This window comes from Mustela lutreola, chromosome 1, assembly GCF_030435805.1.
Source record: "Mustela lutreola isolate mMusLut2 chromosome 1, mMusLut2.pri, whole genome shotgun sequence".
Lineage (NCBI taxonomy): Eukaryota > Metazoa > Chordata > Mammalia > Carnivora > Mustelidae > Mustela > Mustela lutreola.
In genome coordinates this window covers 37,719,171-37,742,334 of record NC_081290.1, presented here as the reverse complement: position 1 = coordinate 37,742,334, position 23,164 = coordinate 37,719,171, and positions in this window count along the sequence as shown.

Here is a 23,164-nt window from a genome sequence, read left to right as displayed (position 1 = left end):
AATGCTACACATATGGAGGGGGGCAGGCGAAGAGGGGGTGCAAGGCGCCAGCTCTTGCTCTGTCCTCAGCCAGCCTCCTGCTCCCTCATCACTGGGATCAAGCCCTGTATCAGGCTCTCTGCTCAGCAGGGAGCCTGCTCCCCCTGCCTCTCTCTGCCTGCCTCTCTGCCTACTTGTGATCTCTCTGTGTGTCAAATAAATAAATAAAATCTTAAAAAAAAAAAAAAGAAAGACAATTCAGGTGATAAAAATAAAACTTTTGGTTGAAGAATGAAGGAAAACACCTACAGCAGGTTAAATTCTGTCTCTGAAAAAGATACATCCAAGTCCTAACTCTCAGTACCTGTGAATATGGCCTAATTTGGGAATTTTGTCTTTGCAGATACAATTAAGTAAAAAAATATGTAGGTAATTTTTAAGTTAGGTTAGGCCATAATCCAATGACTGGTATCCTTATAAGAGAAAAGAGAGAGAAAGAGAGAGAGAGAGAGAAGAAAGAGAAAGAGAATTGAGACACAGAAACATAAGAGAGAAGACAAAGACATAGATTAAAATTATGCTACTGTAAACCAAGAAAGTCTGGAGCCCCAGAAACTGGAAGAGGTAAATGAGCATTCGTCCCTAGAGTCTTTAGAGAGAGATTAGGGCCCTGCCAACATTTTGATTTTTGTATTCTGGCCTCCAAAATTGTAAAAAACAATTTCTGTTATTTTAAGCTATGAAGCTTGCAGTAATTTGTTACAACAGCCCTAGGAAATGAATTTAACACCATCACAGAGACAACAGTTGAGTTGGATCATGAAGGATGGATTGTATTTGGACATTCAAGGCCTATTACCTACCAGGATAAGTAGCATCCCTTGCAGGGGGAATACTTGAGTAAAAACTGGAATTAGGGAAGTTTGAAGAAAGGGGAAGTGAGGTCTTTAACATCCTTGAATAATAGATGTATGATGTGGGAAAGTAAAAGAGAGCAAAGAGAATGGGAGTGGGGGCATGGGAAGAGAAAGAGAAGAAACTGTAAGAAGGAACAAAAAGGTTGAAACCAGCGTGGAAGTCATTGGAGAAGAAAATGGACCAAAATAATGAAAAATACTACTCCAGTGGCTGAGGAGCATGAGACCTAGAGAATGAGATTCTTGGTCACCATTGTCCCTCCCAAGTACAGACATGTGAGGGAGAATATTTTTGAGAGAGAATAGCCAGCCACTATATTTGGATGCATAGTTATTCTAAAAATGTTAATGGATTATACTTATTTCAAGTTTTTATGTAATTTTAAAATCAGAAAGTGTGGTACTCAAGGTTGCTCAAGGTTGATTTGGATATTTGAGGTTTTGTGGTACCATATAAATTTTAAGATTGTTTAATTCCATTTCTATACAGAATGCTGTCAGGACTTTGATTGATAGTGATGGCATTGACGCTGTAGATCACTGTAAGTAATATGGAGACTTTATAACATTAATTCTTCTAATCCATGAACACAGGATGTCTTTCTATTTATCTCTGTCTTCTTAATTTCCTCTATCAATGTTTTATCATTTTGAATGTATAGTCTTTCACCTCTTTGGTTACATTTACTAAGTATTTTATTATTTTTGTTGCTATTGTAAATGTGATTCTTTTTTTAATTTCCTTTTCAAATAGTTTGTTGTTTGTATACAGAAATGTAAATATTTATCAATAAACAGATAATTCAATCTTAAAAGTAAGGAAATTCTGTCATTTGCAACAATATGAATGAAACTGGAGGACATTCTTGATGGGGTTTTGGAATATAGGTGAGGTTCCTTGGGGTGGAGTCCAGAGCTGATGACCAAGAAAGAATTCTTGAGACATCTTTGGTGCAAAATGGTGGTTTATTTGAAGCACAGAGACAGGACCCCTGGGCAGAAAGAGCTGCTGAATAGAGGTTATAATGGGTGACTGATTATATACTTTTGGGAGTTGGGGGAGGTAAAGAAAAAGGAGGTTTCAAAAGGATTTTCTTATGTTAAAGAAGACCTACAGGATACCAGAGGGGTTGCTATTGTCAGGTTAAGGTTGTTTTTCCCTATAGCAAGACATCAACATGAAGATAGTTGAGAGCTTCCTGAAGGAACATTACATTCTGGCCGCTTCAAGTATCTGTCAATGGGCTACAGATTATAAGGACATTTAATTATATCTACATTTCCCTCTGGAAGCAAGGCTATTGATAGAAATGCTTTGTTCTTGTTGTTTGCTAAAACGTTTGTAAACTGAGGGAGACTCATATCTTGCACTTTGTTTTTCCTCTGCTTAGCTTTAGGGCAGCTAAGAGTACCTGAGGAATGTCATAAATATCCCATCTTGGTTTGGGGGTGGGGAGGGTTGTGGGGTGTCAGCTTCTGCTTTGTCTTCAGCCAGCCTTCTGTTTCCTCATCATTATGCCAAGTGAAATAAGCCAGACACAGAAAGTCAAACTGCATAATCTCATTTATATGTGGAGTCTAAAATAGTCAAACTGATAGAAGTAGAGAGTAAAATGGTGGTTGCCAGGAGCTGGGGAAGGGAATCTGGAAAGTTATTGATTAAAGGATACAAAGTTTCATCTCTGCAAGGTCAATAAGTTTTGGAGATCTCAGGTACAGCAATATGACTATAGTTAAGGATACCATATTATATACTTGAAATTTCCTAAAAGGGTAGAACTGAAGTGTTCTCACCATACACACACACACACACACACACGAAAATGTTAACTGTGTGAGGTGATGGATATATTAATTAGCTTGATTATAATATATTTTACAATGTATATTTTACAATGTGTACACCTTAAACATATACAATTTTTTTTCAATTATACCTCAAAAAAAGCTGGAAAATATGTTTTAGCATAATTTAAAAGTTTTTATAGATAAAACTGTTTTTCCAATATTTAATTTCCTGATCAACTTCCATTCTGTTTAGGATTTACTACTTTTTCCTTTCTTCTCTACCAACATCAATTCATTTTTATCCCATGTGGATTTGTTTGAATTGTTTTTTATCTTCCAAGAGAGAAAAGTGTATTACTTTGCTTTCTTATCTTTCCACTGATATTCCTTTGTGATAAACTTTTTTAGTTTCAAATTGTTTTTCATTAGACTTTTTAAGAATAAAATCAGACATTTTGAATTACAGATTAAATAATAGTTAAGAAACATCAGGCACGATTCAATAATAAGTCTTTTTGCCTCACACCTTTGATTTTTAAGCATGGAGTTTTAAAGATGTCTAAACAATTTTATATGCATTATCTTGTTTGCTCATTTGCTCTTTTTAATAGTGAGCAGTGGTGTACTAATAAACTAGTTCTTAAACAAAAAAAAAAAAAAAAAAAAAAAAAGGCCTGATTTATAGTACCTGACAACTTCTGTGGCATAAACACTCTCACCATGGCCAATTTCAACCTATAAATAATTTAAAAGTGGGTTTATAAAATTCATGACTATTGTAAGGACCTATTTAGCCAGAGGCTTCCATCCAGGTTAAACAATAACCTTGTTGTTTAACCCTTAAACTGTCTCTGCCTGCAGTCCCCCAAGGGACTTACTCAAAAACAAGTCCCAGAAACCAGCCCCAAGTAAAAATGCCCAAATACAAGGGTGGGTCAGGCCAGGTGGAGACATCCAATCAGTGGGGGTGCATACTGTCTCCCTAGCTACCAAGGAGTGTGGGTCCCGCCTTTTGGGCGCCAATTCTGACCAAGGTGATAGGCTAGTTCAAACATCTAGTAGGGTAAGTTGTAATTCAATTGGTCACTTACGTGTGAGCTAGCATAACTGTGCAGCTTTCTCTGTGTGTTGCAATCTCATCAGCCATCTGTGCGTGGCCAGGCCCAACCACATGGCCTTTGCCCTTAAAAGCTAGTCTGTGAAACAGAAAGAGGTTGCCTTCTCTTGTAAAAGGTGCAGCCCCGAATGTTCGGTCTGATTCTTGATACTTGCCGCGGAATAAAGTTTTGCTCGACCTTCGATTTATATCAGTCTCGCTCCTTTAATCACAGACCCATTACTGGGGGACCTGACACTATTTAGCAATAAGCTCTTGCCAGTCAATCAGCTCCAGCACATTGCTGAATGTTAGGATTTATATCCCCATTTTATCAAAGAAAAACAGGAGCCAAGACAGAGTTTTGAGTAACTTTCTCAAAAATCACACAGCTAGCTTGGAGCTCAAGCCATCCCCTTCCATGCAACATGTTTTTTTTATACTATGACTCTAGCTCCTTATTCATAACAATAGCAAGTTTTCATCAGTTGCATTATTGTAGAGCTCTTGCTTATTCATAAAATAATTTGGAGTATGTACAGATTAAAACTCATCTTTAAAAGAATAAAAGGCATTTATAGATAAAACTAAATGATAGTTTTTAAGTGAAGGAAGGGAGTCAACAGCACAGAGTATAGATATTCATTTATACCAACATTTAGTCCAGAAATATGTCATGAGGACTATTGTTTGGAGAACATTTAATGAGAGCAAAGTGTAGCCCTTTAGCTCTAGTTTTACAAAATAGGCAAATCAATGCTTTTTCATAGATATTTGAAAGGTCTCCCACTAATGGGTCCGTGATTAAAGGAGCCAGACTGATATAAAACGAAGGTCAAGCAAACGAAGGTTGGTGCCAAGCATCAAGAATCAAACCGACCGGCCGGGGCCGCCCCTTACAAAGAGGTGACCTTTCTCTGCCTTACAGACTAGCTTTTAAGGGCAAAGGCCATGTGGTTGGGCCTGGCCATGCACAGGTGGCCAATGAGATTGCAACACACAGAGAAATCTGCACAGTCATGCTAGGTCACACATAAGTGACCAATTGAATTACAATTTACCCTAGTAGACATTTGAACTAGCCTATCACCTTGGTCAGAATTGGCACCCAAAAGGCGGGACCCACACTCCTTGGTAGCTAGGGATATCGTATGCATGCCTCACTGACTGGATGTCTCCACCTGGCCTGACCCACCCTTGTATTTGGGCTTTGTTACCTGGGACTGGTTTCTGGGACTTGTTTTTGAGTAAGTCCCCGGGGAGGTGGGCGTGGGAGGGGCAGGGTCAGTTTAAGTTTTACTGCATAAACAACAAAATGACTGTTTAATCTAAGATGAAATCACTCTGGCTAAATAGACTCTTAAACAATATTCAAAGGCAGATCATCTTACATTTACACAAAACTCCTGGAGGCAGTTGTGTCAAGATTGAGATATAAGAGATTAATTTAAAAAACAACAGGGGCGCCTGGGTGGCTCAGTGGGTTAAGCCGCTGCCTTTGGCTCAGGTCGTGATCTCAGGGTCCTGGGATGGAGTCCCGCATCGGGCTCTCTGCTCAGCAGGGAGCCTGCTTTCTCCTCTCTCTCTCTGCCTGCCTCTCTGCCTACTTGTGATCTCTGTCTGTCAAATAAATAAATTAAATCTTTAAAAAAAATAAATAAACAACAACAACAACAACAAAAAACAAGAGAAATAACCCTTCTCTCAGACTGGCCTCAAACACGACATGTCTTACAAGCAATTTTTACCCAAAACAGATTGACAGTTTAATCCTTTATAAAATTTACAGGCCTATGAGGCCTATGAGGCCACTAGTCTATATTTCTCAATAAAATGATAGGGAAAACTTTCAATACAAGACATAAAATGCAGGTGTCATTTCATATTTGAAAAGTTGAACAGCAGAAATATGTGCTCAGAAGATGCTCAGAGCACTTTAGCTGAGAAATTAGTAACAGATTTTGTCAAAAGGAAAGGGTCTTATTTTCTGAAATAAGCCTGAAATTTTCTCTTTCCCACCTACCTCCCCAAACAAATCATCATTGCATTTCTCATTCACTGATTGATCCATTCGTTCGACAAATACTATGTGACCCACTACTTTAGTACAAGGTATCCTGTTGGCAGCTGATGATAAAGTTTGCAGTCTAATCATGACATCCTTGTAAGAAGGAAATATTTTCCACTCGAAAGAGGAACACATCATTTTAAAAATTGTGTGTGTGGGGGGGAATACTTATCTGATTGGATTACAATTTTAATAAGTGTTTCAAATCAATGTTTACCAAATAAATTTAGAACAGAATTTAAAACCAGTGTTGCAACTTACGCCGCTTTCCTCCTCATTTGGTCATTCCTGTTGCCCCAGCGCTACCACCATCAAATCAGCTGGTCCTAGGAGTCTGTCAGGTTAGATATTTTGGCCCCTACCACTATCACAAATCAAAATGGAAATGAGAACAGCTCCTTGGCCATCGTGCTTAGTCTGTATGGCTTTTCTCTCTGGAGCCACAGTAACAAGGTCAGTTTCCTCCATCAGTCACCCCATCTGAAGAATGTCAAGCTTAATACTTGTTGCCTGGGAGCCAGAATGCTTTGCTTCTAAGCCAGCCTGAACTATGACTGCCTCTACTTGAGGTATTCATTCTCTTTTGTAATTAAGTTTGGTCTTTGGCTGTGCTATTGAGTCCCTTGTTGCTTTTGGGTCCAGCTGTGCTACTTTTGATTACTAAAACATCTAGATTGTATTATGATAACCTGCTGTGATCAGGATTACTTTGTAAGTACATGAAACTGATGGAAAATTAATCAACTAATTGCATAACATCTGAAAAATTAATTGTGGTTTTGCTATTAAAAAATAAAAAGATCAAACGTATATAGAATCCTTACAAATAATATCAAAGAAAACCAAATTAACTCAGTGTATAGGAGGTTCATTTGAACAATCATAATAAGATCCAGAGCTTTACAAAATCAATGGTGCACATAAAACCCTTTTTAAATGGTGGGTCTAATGACCTACAAACCAATTATGACAAGGCAAAATGCCTTCTCTAAGCATAAACTGCTATAATGGGGAGTTATCAGTCCAGGGGTAGAGACAAGGGAATATTTCTATGTGCTGAATCTTCAGCATGAAGTAATATATTTATTTGACACTGTTCTGAGAAAGGTTTTTATCTAGAAGGAAACAAAACAGCTCTGAAAATAAAATGCCAGGATTTTACTGCTGTGACACTGCATTGTATAACATTGGGCAAGTTACTATAATGTTTCTATACCTCAAGTTTTTAAAAATTTTTAAATGAGAATACATATAGACCATGCTTCATAAATTATGTGAGGACTTAATGAGTTGACCCCTATAAATTAGTTAGAGCAGTGCTCACCGTGTTCTAAGATTAAAAAAAAAAAAATGTTAGCTATCATTACTATTAACTGAGGGTTGTTCCCAGGGTCAGTTTCGCAGGTGTGTGAAGTTACCCATGTTCTGAAGGGCCCATGCTTAGTTTAATGCTCCATTGTTGCTGTCTTAAAATTCCTAATACTGTTTAAACAAGGAACCCCATATTTTCATTTTGCCCTCACTGCCCAAATCCTGGTTGTCCAAATCCTGGTAGGGATAGTTATCAAAGTGATCTCATTCTTTGACACCAATTTTTTTTCTTTCCAGTCATTAATCTCTCACTTTCTAGAATCCAAGGAAGAAGGACTAGTAAATGAACTTTTGCAGATTATAGAATGATACATACATAAGGCCAACCTCATTGCTCCCTCCCATCTTATTTTCTTATCTTTCCCTGCAGTTAGTCATAATATAAGCCATTCTGGTAGACACATCTGATTGCACAACTTTGCTTTATCACCTAAAAGAAAAGAACATTCAAGGCAAAAGAGCATTTTTAACATAAGTTGTTTGAAGCACAGATGTATTTTTCACATTTTATTTAAACTAAGAAGTAGGTTTCAGTGTTAACCAGTCTTTTTGTTTGGAAGATCTAAATATGGTTCTAATACAGTTCTAATTATGTAGTATTATGCATTGGTGAATGCTGAATCATGATGGCAATAGATGACCAATGTTCTTTCAATGTCATTCAAGTTATTTGTGTGTGTATGTGGTATGTGTGTGGGAGGTGTTGAAGTGTATGTATGTGAGAAGGGGTAGGGGAGAAAGGCACAATGGAATCACCAAAAAGAAGAAAAAAATAAGAAAAGAAAGAAAGAAAGACCATTAGTTGACCATCCTTTAAATTTGGAATGTTCTTTGTAAAGCAAAAGCATTCAGTATATGTTTGTTGTCAAGCCATCTGGAGTGATACTGTCATCATACATGGCCAGTTGTTAAGGTTTTCTGTCCACATATATGCATCATAAAACATCATGAATCTATTTTCATTAAAATAAGCTCTTGTGTAAAATATCAACCTAGCTTTTAATCAACTATCTACAAGAAAACTGTAAGAAATTAAGTTACAAAATACAAATAAGAAGAAAAGAGGAAAAACTTCCCTTCACAAAGTAATTGAGTAAAAGTTCTGGTTTAAGAGTGACTATACCACTGTACTCTGTGCAAGAGACCCTCTTACCATGTTCCTGTTTTGCTGGTATTATTGTAGCTCTGGAACACTCATCTTATTCCAGGCACTGTGCTATACAACAAAAATTTACGGTCTCACAGTTCTGGAAGATATAGTTCTGTAACTAGGGTTCGCCAGGATTGGTTCCATCTGAGGGCTGTAACAAAAGAAGCTATTCCAAGGCCTCTCTTTTAGGCTTGCAGATAGTGTCTTCCCCCTTGTGTTTTTTTCTCACTGCCTTTTCTCTGTAGGGGTCCAAGTTGGCTTTTCTTTTTGTAATGCAGATTAGTGACTTAAGCTTTGATTTTTGAAGCAACCACTTCAAAGATGGAGACCTCCAGTAAACACACTGGCAGCCATACATTAGAGAAGGAGAAGGCTGACCTGCCCACAGACTCCTTTGTTTTAGTGTGTTGATTTTGCACTTTAATGCACTTTAAATTCCTGGCTTTATGTTTTTATGTTTTAAATTCACCAATAAAGAATGAGCTCACCCCTAATTCTCCTCCCTTGACCCCAATTAAAAGCAGAACCCCAGAGGGTTGTTTGGGGGAGGGGGATTGGGAGAAGGGGGTGGGGTTATGGACATTGGGGAGGGTATGTGCTTTGGTGAGTGCTGTGAAGTGTGTAAACCTGGCGATTCACAGACCTGTACCCCTGGGGATAAAAATATATGTTTATAAAAAATAAAAAATTAAAAAAAAAAAAAAAGCAGAACCCCAGACTTGTGCTCTCTCTCCCCAGATCATACTGTGTAGCCTCAGCTGAATCATGTAATTTCCAGGAACTGAAAGTAATAAACTATTCTTTTAAAAGTGTTCTGATGGTTATTGCTGAGGATGTCTTGCAGTCAAAATAAGAACCACAAGGTCCAGTTCAGCCACAATACTGGTTTATAATAGGCTGAGACTGGCACAAAACAATGCCTATGTCCAAATTTCCCCATTTTATAAGGATATTAGTCCCATTGGATGAGGGGCCCACGTTATTCCAGCACTGACCTCATCTTCACTAATTACATCTGAAACATATTTCCAAACAAGATCACATTCTGAATTCCTAGGGTTTAGGGTTTCAATGTATTAACTGTGGGGACACAGGACACAATTAAATGGAAAGAAGGAACAAAAGAAGGAAGGGAAGGAGGGAAGGAGGAGGAAAGAATTTAATTCCCAACAAGTCTATGAGTTTTAAGGAGTTTAACTGTCATGCCAAATAGCACGTATCTGCTAAAGGTGGATCAGAGGAAGCTCCATATTTAATTAAACCTTATGTTATAATCTATTGATTCATTCCACAATTATTTAATGGGTACCCACAAATACCAAGCACATTGTTATTTGCATGTTTTCAAAACTGATTCATAATAGTAGCATGTATATTCATACATACGTGCATATATACACATATACATATAATATTATTCAGTCATAAAAAAGGGTAAGATCCTGCATTTGCAACACATAGGTGGACCTAAAGGGAATAATGCTAAGTGAAAAAAGGCAGTTAGAGAAAGGCAAATACCATCTGATTTCACTCATCTGTGCAATTTAAGAAACAAGAACAAAGAAAAAAAAAAAGAGACCAAAATAAAAAGCCAGATTCTTAAATACAGAAAGCAAGCTGGTGGTTGCCAAAGAGGAAATGGGTGGGATATGGGTAAAATTGATAAAGAGGATTAATAGTACATTTATCTTGATGAGCACTGAGAAATGTATACAATTGTTGAATCACTATTTCGTACACCTGAAAGTAATATAACACTGTATGTTAGCGATATTTCAATAAATAAATAAAAAGAAAAAAGATACAGTTTCTGTTTAGAAAGACTGTTTATCTGATAAGCAAAACTCAAACCTGAACTGTGTGTGATGACATAGATGTGATCAAAGTAGCACAAGGGTATGAAAGACTGAGCAATTTATTGTTCTTCCTGGAAGAGACAGAGAAGGGTGTTCACAGGAAAAATGTCATGTGAGGTGGATCTTAGAGAATGAGTAGGAAATTTTCCACAGAAGAATTCAGGGAAGAACATTCTAGGCAAGGCTGGGGCATGAGCAAACCCACCAAACCATGAGGATATACCCCACGGATAAGGCTTAATTTTGTTGGCTTTTGTTAATTCAGTATAATATGAAAGAACTGTGATGGAATGTTACTCTCTCTTCTAGGGCTACCTCCCCAGACTCCAAAACACAAAGCCACTATTAAACAGACTTATACTAGGTCCCTTTTGGGAAATACGCTCTCTAACCCAAATAAGAAATGGTGATCACTCCGTAAAGGAGATTATCAACTATTAGTTTTGAATTAGTTTTCTCCACTTTCTACATGATGCTTTCACTTCAGATAAGTCTAACCATGATCTCTGTTAAGTCTCCAATTCTGTGGACATTGTCTTGGAATTTACTGTCATATAATCTTGGAATATCTTCACACTATAATCATGTGGCAATGCTTTGAAGATTGTAAATATCAAGAGGGCAGAATATCATATTACATCATGGATGCTGTTTGTGCCACACCAAGATGCCTTTTACGAACCCAAGCCCAAGCAGATGATGGCTCACAGCTGCCCCCACTCTTTCCAACAGATGACCACATGCAAAAGGAATCCTCTACACCCACAGAGAGATGACTTCAATCCATGACTGACCGGCACAGGGGTTCAAACAGTGTGCCCCCTTGCTTCAAGGTAAGACAAAGTCTATGTTGCAAATGGTGATCTTGAGGGTCCCTATTATCAGACCAAAGCTAACCCCTTTCAAAACTACTTCCTGCCTTAATTTTCTTTCTCTGCTCTATCCTCAGACCTCATTTCCTTCCCCTAAGAGCGCTTGACCAAGAATCCCTGTCTTAGTCTCTGCTTCTAGACAATAACTTGGCACATGGCATGCTTTTTTGAGAAACATTTATTGAACTGAAATCCAAAGCTTAGCATTTATCAAAAATTACTAGTCTTAACAAAAATCCATCTATACAAAGAGGCATATATATTTTTTATGGTTCTTCTGTTTATTTTATAATCTGATTTGCATTAAAATTAACTGTGGTTAATGATCTTGCCACACTTAATTGAAATAATTTGTCAAAATACAATGAGGAAAATAATTCACCTTCCTCCCCTCAACAAAATAGTATGCTATACATTGCCAGGAAGTATAGTGTTTGATGCATGCTCAAGCATACTCTTTCTACCTCTAAAACATTTACTTTGTACTGATGGGTCAATACCTTAATTTATATTAAAATGAATTTGTCTTTTTTTATTAAAAATAATCATTACACTCAACAGAAACAACTAAGAAAGAAAGAAAATGCATTGAGATTCTGTGCAAATCTTATTAATTTTCAACAAATGAAATAGAGCTCAATTTTATTATTAGACTTTATTATGGAAAAGATATCAGAAGAATAACACATTCTAAAATTTAATCATACCCAAATCCTCAGTAACTTTCAAAAAAGAAAATGGTATAACAGACAGCCTTGAAAAATCAGGATTGATTTCTTTAATATGAGTACCCATTGTTTAATTATATTCCTGGATGAAAGTTCTTAGTACAATATCACCATCATGTTGAGCAATTTTTATTGTGCAGAACTAAGTCAAGGACAAAAGTAGGGAAGGTGATGAAGAACTGTTCTTTTATTTATCTGAGCATTCTTTCAATATTTAATCTGAATATAACATTTAGCACTTATATGTATATGGAATATGTATATCAATCTTTGTCTAAGTCAATAAGATAAGAAGTTTTTCACACACATGTGCACACACACACATGGTTTCTCACACCACAGACTCTTCTTGTGCTTTTTGGTAGTTCATTATAAGTAATTGAGCCATCTTGTTTTAGATGCTTACATGTCATCAACTTTCACGTTCTCATCTGTAAAATGGGCATGACATAAGCCATATCTCTATCTAGAGTTACTGTGTGGATGATACACATAAAAACTCACTGTCAATTCTAAAGTAAAAAACAAATGAGTTACTACACTCATCACTTGCTCTTCTCCATTACCATCATCAGATAAACTCTCTTTAATGTGGAAAAGATTTATATTTTATTGGATTCTCCCTCTTTTTGTTGCATAGGCATCCTATGCCAGAGTCTTTCCATAGAGCTTCCTAAAGAAACAAGGGTTTTTTGAAGCCAATAGATAATTTGTATTATGATGTCTAAATCTCCACAACTTTTTCATTTTAACTCCAAGACAAAAAAATAGAGATATTCAACCTCAAAACTTCAATCATCTCTGAAGATTTTACCCAAATTCTGACATCATTAGAACACACGTGTGTGGGTGACTTTACCCATTGCTTTACCATAAGGCTAGATTTATTATATACTCTTTAAGGCATAAATTAATACCATGAAAATGACCTACATTTGGATAATTTCAATCTTGATCACATTGTATAGAATCCCAATAGAAACATTGCAGTGAATATCACAATTGATTTTTCATATCCTAAAATATCTCTTTAAATCAAGTCAACATGAATGAAGTGTGACTGTAAAATGAAGCTTCATTTTTTTATTAAAATAACAGAATTTATACATCTGAATGAATTTCATCCTACTTATTAAAGTTTGTGAGAATATTTTCTTAATTATATAAGACAACAAACAGCTTTAATACTATTATTAATATTTAACCTTTTATTCTACATAGAGAATATATATCTTCAGTGATGGTAAGATTTGCTCAAACTATTTTAAAAATCCACCTGTGAGAACTGCCTTTTTTTTTTTAAAGTGCTGCTCCTTTATTATATGAGACATTTTTCCATTTTTAAAAATACAAGAAAATGCATGTGTTTAGCTTAATAATATAAAGCTAAGATCTGTATAACACAATTCCATGAACTCCATATTTTCACCAGCAAAATGATGATACTGTAATCTAAATTAAGAAATAAGATATTACCAACCCTTCCTAAGGTCCTACATGGGCTTGTTCAACATCTTAAGATCCTGCAATCCCCATAAAGGCAATTACCCTCTAGCATAATGTTATAATTGATTCCTCACTGTTAAAACAGTTTTGTTGGGTAGAATCTAGATATGAGCAGTGGAAGGAATGCCCAGAGGCAGAGTTCCAAGTCCTTGAGGGAGGAATGATCAAGTAGGCAGTTAGTTAGACAGGGACTGGAGGCAAGGACAGTGATAAATAGGTTATCCATTATAAGCCCAGGGGCTTCTAATTCTAATTCTAATTCTGATCTTGTGGCTTCCAAAACCCTGGGGCTAACAGACCAAGAGCCACAGGTGCAGAGTATGCACTGTCCTCTTCCATTTATGCCCCAGAGTAACCCCTAGACTCTTCATAATATATTTGTATTGGGGTTATAGCCCTTCCACCATGGGAAAATGCTGCCATGAGGGTTCTGGTACAAACCTGATAGAGTCAAAAACTCCCAACCTTGGGAGGAGTCCCCCAAAACGATTGGAAGTGGCCACCATTAGAGACCACCCTACTGATGGGTTGCAGCTTTTCCTAGTCCAGAAAGACCCAACAGATATCCAGTCCCAAAACAACCTAGGGTTCAGCTCTACCTCAAAGAACTTGCCAGCTCTCCCACTTTGAGAGTGTACACTACTCTGTGCTTGCTACTTTCCTTCTAGCTGTCTTTATTTGAGCTCAGATCCTCACGTAAATCTTTTTGTAGGAAACCCAAGAACCAACACCTCCATTCACACATGCAGACTCTCCCACTTCAGACTCTCCCACTTGTAACAGTTTCACCATCTATGGATTCATATCAAAGTAATATGACTTATTTTAAAACCTGTAAATTGATCATATATTGTGTATATTCCTTTGAGTTGTGATTTCTTCCTCATCCAAATATTTGTGAGATTTACCTTTGTGCTCTAGTTTTGTTTTGGTTTTCTCTTTTTCACTGAAGTGTAACCATACCACAATTTGTCTATTCATTTTGGTGTTAATGGACATTTGGATTATTCCTAGTTTTTAGCTACTATAAGCAATGTTTCTATAAACATTCTGTTTATATCTTGGTACACACATGCAAGAGTTTCTTTAGGGTATATATGTAGGAGTTATAATTGCCAGTATCATAGAAAATGTATTTCTACTAGAGAATGACAAAGTGGTTTCTAAATTGGTTGTTCCAATGTAGAAAACCATTAACACATTGCTTCACACCAGCACTTGGAATAGTCATTGCAATTAACACTTGCAATTGTCATTGCAACTTTTTCATTGTTGCCAATCTGTTATATATGGAATGTCATCTCATTGTGTTCTTAATTTACACAAATCCAAGGCACTCATAAAATATGAAATCTAACAGGGGATATCTTCCCTGAGTTAAAAACTCACAGATAATACAGCTTTTTTGCCCATTGTATTGTACAATAGTTATACAATGTTGACCAGAAGTAACTAGAGAAGATATCCTTGCCTTGTTCTCCATCTTAGGGGGAAGGAACTTATATTTTCACCATTAAGAATAATGCTAGCTGTGTTTTTTGCTTGTTTGCTTGTTTTGGTTTAATCTTTAGTAGATAATCTTTATCAGGTTGGAGAATTTCCCTATTATTCTTAGTTTGGTCAGAGTTTTCACTGGAAGCAGGATTGAATTTTGTCAGATACTTGCATTATATCTATTGACTGAATCATGTGGGTTTTGTTCTTTAATCTATTAAAATGGTCTATTTAATTAATTTATTTGTATATATTAAAGCAATCTTGCATTTCTGGGATAAATCCCAGTGTTTAATTCTTTTTTTTTTTTTAAGATTTTATTTATTTTTTTGACAGAGAGAGATCACAAGTAGGCAGAGAGGCAGGCAGGGGTGGGGGGTAGGGAAGAAGGATCCCTGCTGAGCAGAGAGCCTGATGCCAGGGCTTGATCCCAGGACCCTGGGGTCATGACCTGAGCCTAAGGCAGAGGCTCTAACACACTGAGCCACCCAAGCACCCCTTAATTCTTTTCCAGATTTGATTCACTAACACTTTGTTAAGGATATTTCCATCTATGATCATGAGAGATACTGGTATTGGTTTATAGTTTTGTTTTCTTATACTGTCTTTGGCTTTGTTACCAGTGCATTATTGGCATTATAAAATGAGATGAAAATAACCCCCTTGGGTGGCTTAGTTGGTTAAGCAGCTGCATCTGGCTCAGATCCTGATCCTGGAGTCCTACAATCAAGCCCTGCCTTAGGCACTCCACTCAGCAGAAAGTCTGTTTCTCCTTCTGAACCTCCCCCCTCTCATATTCTTTCTCGCAAATAAATAAATAAAATCTTTTTAAAAATACCTCCCCCCACACATACACATCACACTCTATTTTCTGAAAGTTTTGTAAAGGAATGGTGATATTTTTCAAATATTTTCTAGAATTCACCACAAATGTCAAGTGGGTTGGGTTTTCTTTGGGGGAAGAATTTAAACTTTAATTATTTCACTTGTTTTAAGTCTATTCAGATTCTTTACTTTTTATTCTTAAGTGAATTTTGGCAATTTGTATCTTTCTAGAATTTTTCCATTTTACCTGAGATGTTTAATTTGTTGCCTTAAAAAAATTTTTATAATATACTCTTGTAATCCTTTTCATTTGAATAGGATGTAGTAATGTTCCCTCTTTCACTTTTAATTTGGTATTTGTGACTACTTTCCTTTTTAATTTCTCAGTGTGTTTAAGGTTTTGTCAATTTTGTTGATCTTTCTGAAGAGTTAACTCTAAGTTTTATTGATTTTCTATGTTTTTTTTTGTTTTATCTTTCAATGATTTCTTCTGTAATCAATACAATTTCATTCTTCGTTCTTATTTTGGATTTTTCTTTCTCTTTTTTCCGGTTTTTAATACAGAAGTTTAGGTTATTAATTTGAGACTTTTTTTCCTTTTCTAATATAGGTGTTAGAATCTATAAACTTCCCTCTAATTGATGTTCTAGTCATATCCCATAAATTTTGATACATTGTGTTTCACTTTCATTGAGTTCAAATTCCTCTCCAATTTCCTTTTCTTTTCTTCTTTACCCCATCTAGTGATGTTTCTTGATTAAAAGTCTATTTTGTGGCAATTCACGGACCTGTACCCCTGGGGATAAAAATATATGTTTATAAAAAATAAAAAATTTAAAAAAAAAGTCTATTTTCTCAGATCTTAAAATAACCCACCAGCTTTCTTTCGTTTACTGTTCACATGATATATTTTTTGCATTCTTTTACTTTCAACCTATTTATGTCTTTGAATTTAGGATGTGTCTTGTCGGCTTCATAGAGTTGGATGTTGCTTTTTTTATCCATTTTGACAATCTCTGCTTTGTAGGGATATTGAGAAAACTTATAATATAATTGTTGATATAATCAGCTTTCTATTTGCTGCTTTATTATGTTTTCTATATGACTTCAGTCTTTTCTCATCCTTTCTTTCCTCCATTCTTTGATGTTACATATTCTTTAGTGTACCATTTAAATTCACGTTTTTAAAACTCTGCTTTATGAGTTATGCATTACCTTCTAAGTGTTTACTCTCGGTATTGCACTATGAATCTTAGCTGTCACAATCTACTTCAAATTAATACTAGTTAGTTTCAGCAAAACTTAGAACTTTGATCCAATATAGCTTTCTCCCCCCCTTGTGTTATTATTATTGTGTATATATATGTATATTATAAATCCAACAATATAATTTTATAAATACAGCTTTAAACAATCTTTTGTCCTTTAAGGAGTTTAAGAGCAAATGCAAAATATTTTATAGAGTCTTTTATGTTAGCACATGTAGTTACCATTCCTGGGATCTTGATTTCTTCCTCTAGAATTAAGTTGCCACCTGCAATTGTTTCCTATGAGCTTGAAGGGCTTACTTTACTATTTCCTATATGCCAGTTCCACTAGCCATACGTCCTTTCAATCTTTTTTTTTTTTTTTTTAAAGTGGGCTCTACATTGGGATGTGAGGGGTATGAAGTCATGACCCTGAAATCAAGACCTGAGCTGAGATTAAGAGTCAGACACTTAGACAACAGAACCACCCAGGCACCCTAAATCTTTCAGTTTTTCTTTGAGGTTCTGAGTACTTTTTAAAATCTGTAGCATAGTGTCCTCCATCACTGTTGAGAAAATTCTCAATTACTATAATCAGATGTTTATACATTTTACAATAACTTACTAAAACAGTATTTTCAAAAATGAATGACATATATGCCTGGTCAATGTATTCTTTCTCCTCCAGATTTTTGGCAAGATGGTTTTACCTTCTATGTTGGAAATCTCTTGTCCAACTGGGGAAAAAAAAAGGATGTTCTTTATCCTATGTGGTCAACTGAGCTACTACACAGAGATTAAAAAGTATAGCAAACTAAAACCTCAAGCTACAGAAACCATATATCTTTGAGAACTGAAAAAAGCCCTCAATTCTGAAAATTTTATCTAAAGAGAGAAACACCTTAAATAAAGACATAATATAATAAGGATGGGGTATGACATATGACCTAATAAACACATACTCAAAACATTTTTTTTTTAAACAGGAGCAGGGGGCTTTATTTTTGACACTGTTTAAATAAATTTAAAATGTAAATCTTTCTTTTTATGTTTCAGAGAGCATAACAAAATCCATCATCAACCATCTTTTTTCTGTATTTCCTTGGTCTCACTATTAAAAATGCTTTGTTAAAGGCTAGATACTATAGCTTTTCAGTAAGCAGAATTCCCATTGACCTCTACTGTTGGCTGCATAGACATTTATCTCTATAAAGCTCACAGGGCCAAGTGCACCAATATTCATTAGGGAAATTACTTCCAGTGCAGAAAGGTCAGCAAAATTTTAATGATCATTTAGGTACATCATGATTCTAAGTCACAAAGGAAGATAATCAAAAGTCCGGTTTTAAGGAATAATTCCCCAAATTAGTTTATGTTATCTTGAACCTGGCCTAGTAAACCTATCCACTTGTATTTTTTTTTTTTTAATACCCTATACATTACAGCACATGCACCTCCCTGTGTACCTTTAATCATGTCATTCTGGCTGCCTGGAATGCCCTCTCTACTTGCTACCATTTATCAAAATGCTTTCTGCTCTTCAAGTCCCTCTCAAGTCCCATCCCTTTCATGGAGCCTTCTACAATCCATTCCACACTCACCAACAGGATTCCGCCCCTCACCTCAACTCCCACTGCACCTCCTGTCCTATCAATATCATTTGGTTATCATTGTTTTATGTATTTGTTTTATTTCCCTTTATTACAGTAATCTATTATGTTTACATAAGTACTTTATAAAGTATTTTATATCTCTTTCTTTCTTTAATTCTTAGAATAGAGTAGTAGACAACAGAAGTCTTTGATTTAATATTCTGATTCTTAGGAGCTGTGAAACTTTAGGAAATGTATTTAGTCTCTTTCAGTCTCAGTTTTCTTCTCTGTTAAGTCGGGGCATATAATGCATTTTTACTGTGTTGTGAAGATTAAATGTGAGTATGTAGCTAGGTAACCTAGGAAAGGCCTGGCTCCCAGTAAGTAGTCAATAGACATTAGTTTCTGTGCTCCCAACAATTCTATGGTATTGTTATTATCAAAATGTATTATCACATGCTATGTTTACAGCATTCCAAAGTATATCAACATTAGCTATTAATAGTAGTATAAAATTTTACAGATGAAGAAATTGAGACACAAAGGATTGAAGTGGCCACGCAAGATCTGAAAGTTTGATTAACTCCAAATCTGGTGACTTCCCACCTCCACCTACTTATCAGTCTCTCCTGAACATAATTTGATCACCAAATCCAGCACAGTAAGAGGCATATAAAACTTACAAAAGCAATAACTGATGCAGACACATGTCAGTGTTAAACTGAGCCCATCTGGCTACCACAGCTTCCTGAGAACGTGAGTGCACGTCTCAGGGCACTTCCTGATCTGGAGCCTGCAGCCCCACCCAGGAAGCAAAAAGGTCACCAGGGCAATTAAACTGGACGAGACGATGTTTCCTAACATAGCTGTGGAGGGCATGCTATTATTATTAGCTTATCCTATTATCTTCCACTCTCATCCATCTCCGCATGTTCTCTCCTTGACTCTTCTCACTCCGCCTTTGTATCTCCTCCCTTCTACACTTCTCCCAGCTCAATAGTTTCAACATTTCTCATTCATTCAGTTATTCAGTACACCCAAAGTACTTTCAGAATTACTTTACCTTACCACTATGACAAATCAAATGCACTCAAAAGAGTTCAGGTGTGCTTGGTCTGCCTCCCCCCCAGACTACAAGACTGGGAGCATGTAGTCAAATTTTGTGCAAAAATCTACTTGAATCAGTCCATTTATGCATTTTCCTTCTTCTAACAAATTCATGTTCTTCACTTGAAAAAAAGTGGAGTTAACTTTTTAAATTTACCTTGTCTTTTTTTTTTTTTCCCTATCCTTATGATTTAAAGTCCTTTTTTTGAATATGGAGAGCATGAACATGTTTCCTAAATCAAGGGTACACAAAAGCTACATTCAGAAATGTGTCACTTCCTTGTCCCTTTCTGCATCTTATTGCTCCTCATTGCCTGTAGATAACCAGCTTCATTGTTCTCTTGGGTATCATCTTGGGTTAATTTTTGTGAAGATAGCATTTCTTAATTACCCATCTTTATCAAACACAAGATAACATATGATATTTACTTCTTTGTATTTTGCTTTTCTTCACTTTAACAATTGCTGTTGAATATCTCCTCAAAGTGACTCAAAATCAGAACACAGACAGAAACCGTTATTTATGTCTATAGCTGCCTTGTGCCCCATTGTGTGCAAGGATCATAGTTTATGCAGCACATCTCCAGCACTTGGAAGTTCAGACAGCAACTAATATTTTGCCATTACAAATAAATAAATAAGTAAATACTCGCATATATTCATATAAATACACATCTATCTCTAGAGTAAATTCCCAGAAATAGGACTTCTAAAACAAAGGGTAGACTGTAGACTTTATTGTCTTCTTATTCTCACCACCCTGTGTGTCAGTGCTTATTTTCCCAAAGCATTCACAACAGAAACTGTTTATAAGATTTAGAATTTGTACCCATGTGTTGAGTAAGAAATAGTGTCTCCTTGTCATTTTAATTTGTATTTTTTTTTAATTTATTTAACAGACAGAGATCACAAGTAGGCAGAGAGGCAGGCAGAGAGAGAGAGAAAGCAGAGCTTTAACCCACTGACCCACTGAGGTGCCCCTAATTTGTATTTCTTTTATTGTGATCATTGGATATGTTTTCATATGTTTAAAGATGATTTTATATCCCTTTTTGCTCATTATTCTTTGCTAAAATATTTGTGTTTTCTTCTATACTTTTATAAGTTCTTTGTCAAATGGTTTGCAATATATGTTGCAAATATTTTCTCCCACCTTGTCATTACTTTTAGACTTTCTTAAATATTTTTTTCATACAAAACTTCTTTGTAAGTTATATAGTCAAATTTCTATGTCTTTTTGTTAGGGCCTCTGGATGTTGAATAGTAGAAAGCAATTCTTATCCCCATGTTTTCTTATACTATTTGTATAGTTTCATTTTCTTAACATTTAGCTCCTTTTTTTTTTTTTTTTTACAGCTTTTATATTCATATTTACAGTTTTTCCATTTAGGTCTCCTTGGACTTTATTCTTTTTAATGCTGCAGGAAATGGATTTAATTTTTTTCTTTCTCAAAACAATACTATAGTTTTCCCAACATCATTTATTAAAAAGTCAATTTTTTCCCTAGTTATTTGATACTCTGCTTTTCTGATATTCTAGTTTTCCAAATTAATTTGTATCCTTTCTGTTCTACTTCATTAGTCAACCTGTTTATTCTTATTTAAGTACATATTGTTTCAATTATAGAGTCTTTTCAGTTTGTTTTCTAACTGCAGAGTTCATTTCTAACGGATACAATGTTCTGCAAGAGGATATGTACAGGTAGAAATTTCAATTCTCAGAAAGGAAGAATATTATAACTTGTCATCTTTTTTGAATAAGGTATTTCTGCTACTTTGTATTCATCCAACTTTATTATTCAGTCTTTATTATTATCAGCACTCTAAAATAGAATTTGAAAGACTACCACTTGCCACTTACAATTATAGCTGAAAAGGCATTTTTTCTTAAAAGAAGGAAGCTAAATATTATAGAGACAAAAGTAGCCTTTTTATAATTTGCTATCATCTTTCCACATTACAATTAAGAGTCTGAAGGTAGGTATGAAGATCTCAGTATAAAACTAGTTCCTAGTTCATGCAGACAGTATAGCTCCAGAAATATACAGAGCTCTGAGTGGCAATCCAGTTGGAAAGAACGACTAGGGGTCTGGCATTCCGTGTATATAGTTATCATACTTTTTTAGTTTACTTTGTGAATTTTCACATAGGCCATTTGTTAATGTGCAGTGTAGAAAGCCTAATAGAGGTCATGAGTGGTTGAAATTTCTGGGTAGAGGGCTTCAATTTCATTTTCCTCACCCCACACAAATAACCTGAGCACCAACACTGAAACTGGGAGGTGTTCTTTAAACTTTGGAACCCAGGAATTAGAATGAAACAAGGCTAGTGCCATAGTTAATACCTTATTACCATACCTCTATTATTTTTCAGTCACAAGTGAAAATATTGTACTGCTCCACTTGGTCACCTCAGGACAATTTTGTCACTCCAGCTGTACTTTTTTGTTGGACTATAAACTCTTGGAAAACTATATTCATTAGGACACTTTGGATTGCTAGTGACAGAAAGCCAATTCAAAGTAACTTAAGCTGAAAGGAAATGTATTGACAAATATTCCTGGGAATTCTAGGAGTGAACACTCTAACAATGAAATTCTTGACTTGAATCCATTTTGCATGAAGTCAAGTTGGCAGGCAGGAGGGCTGTCAGCAGCTGTAGGCTCACATAATCTTAGTTTAGCAGCCACAGCAGAAAATACTTTTCTTTCCATGTGAATCACTAAGACTCTGACCTTGCTTGGCTTATATGGCTATCCTCAGCTCTAGCCACGGTCATATGTTCACTCTGTATCCTGTATGGGGATTTCCCCAAGGAGAAGAGGCTACCAGACACAAATAACAGGTCCACTTCAGAAACTGAATTAAAATCCAAGTTATCTTTGTGTCTTCCACAGGCCTTTGACCTACCAGATTTTCAGTCACTGGATGCTAGGAGAGGACGGTACTGTGATAAGAAGAAAGAGGTAAAGTGGAGGCAGAGCAGATTGGCAGGTAAGAAAGTAGATGTGAACAGAAGAGAAAAATACAGAAAAAGGGAGAAAATAAGGTGAAATTTGTTTTTGCTTTGTTTAACATATTGGTATGGAGATAAGGAAAGCTATCACAGCTTTCTCTATGAGACAAAGATTTTTTTTTTAAACATGAATAATCATTGGGATCATTTTTAGAGAGCCTTTATAAGATGCCAGGGAGTTTATCCAATTCATTTCTTGATTTGGTTGTTGTTAGCTGCAGCGTTATCTGTTACACTGTTATATAACCATAGATACCTTGATGGGTAATTCCAGTGGGCTTTGTGAGCTTCTGCTAACTATAATTACTGCTGTTGCACATATGAAGATCCTGAAGATAATTACATTAGAATGCCAAGGTTATTCAACAGTTATGGACTTGAATTGGTAGCCCAGCTTTTCACCACCAATTTTATCACCCAGTGCCAAAATTCTATCATTCTTCTAAAAGAAAACACAAATCAACATTGAGGATATAACATACAGATGGCATCCACACACTTCTCTACCTAAATCAACGATTTTTAATCTCATATCTTTCAAGAGATGAAATAC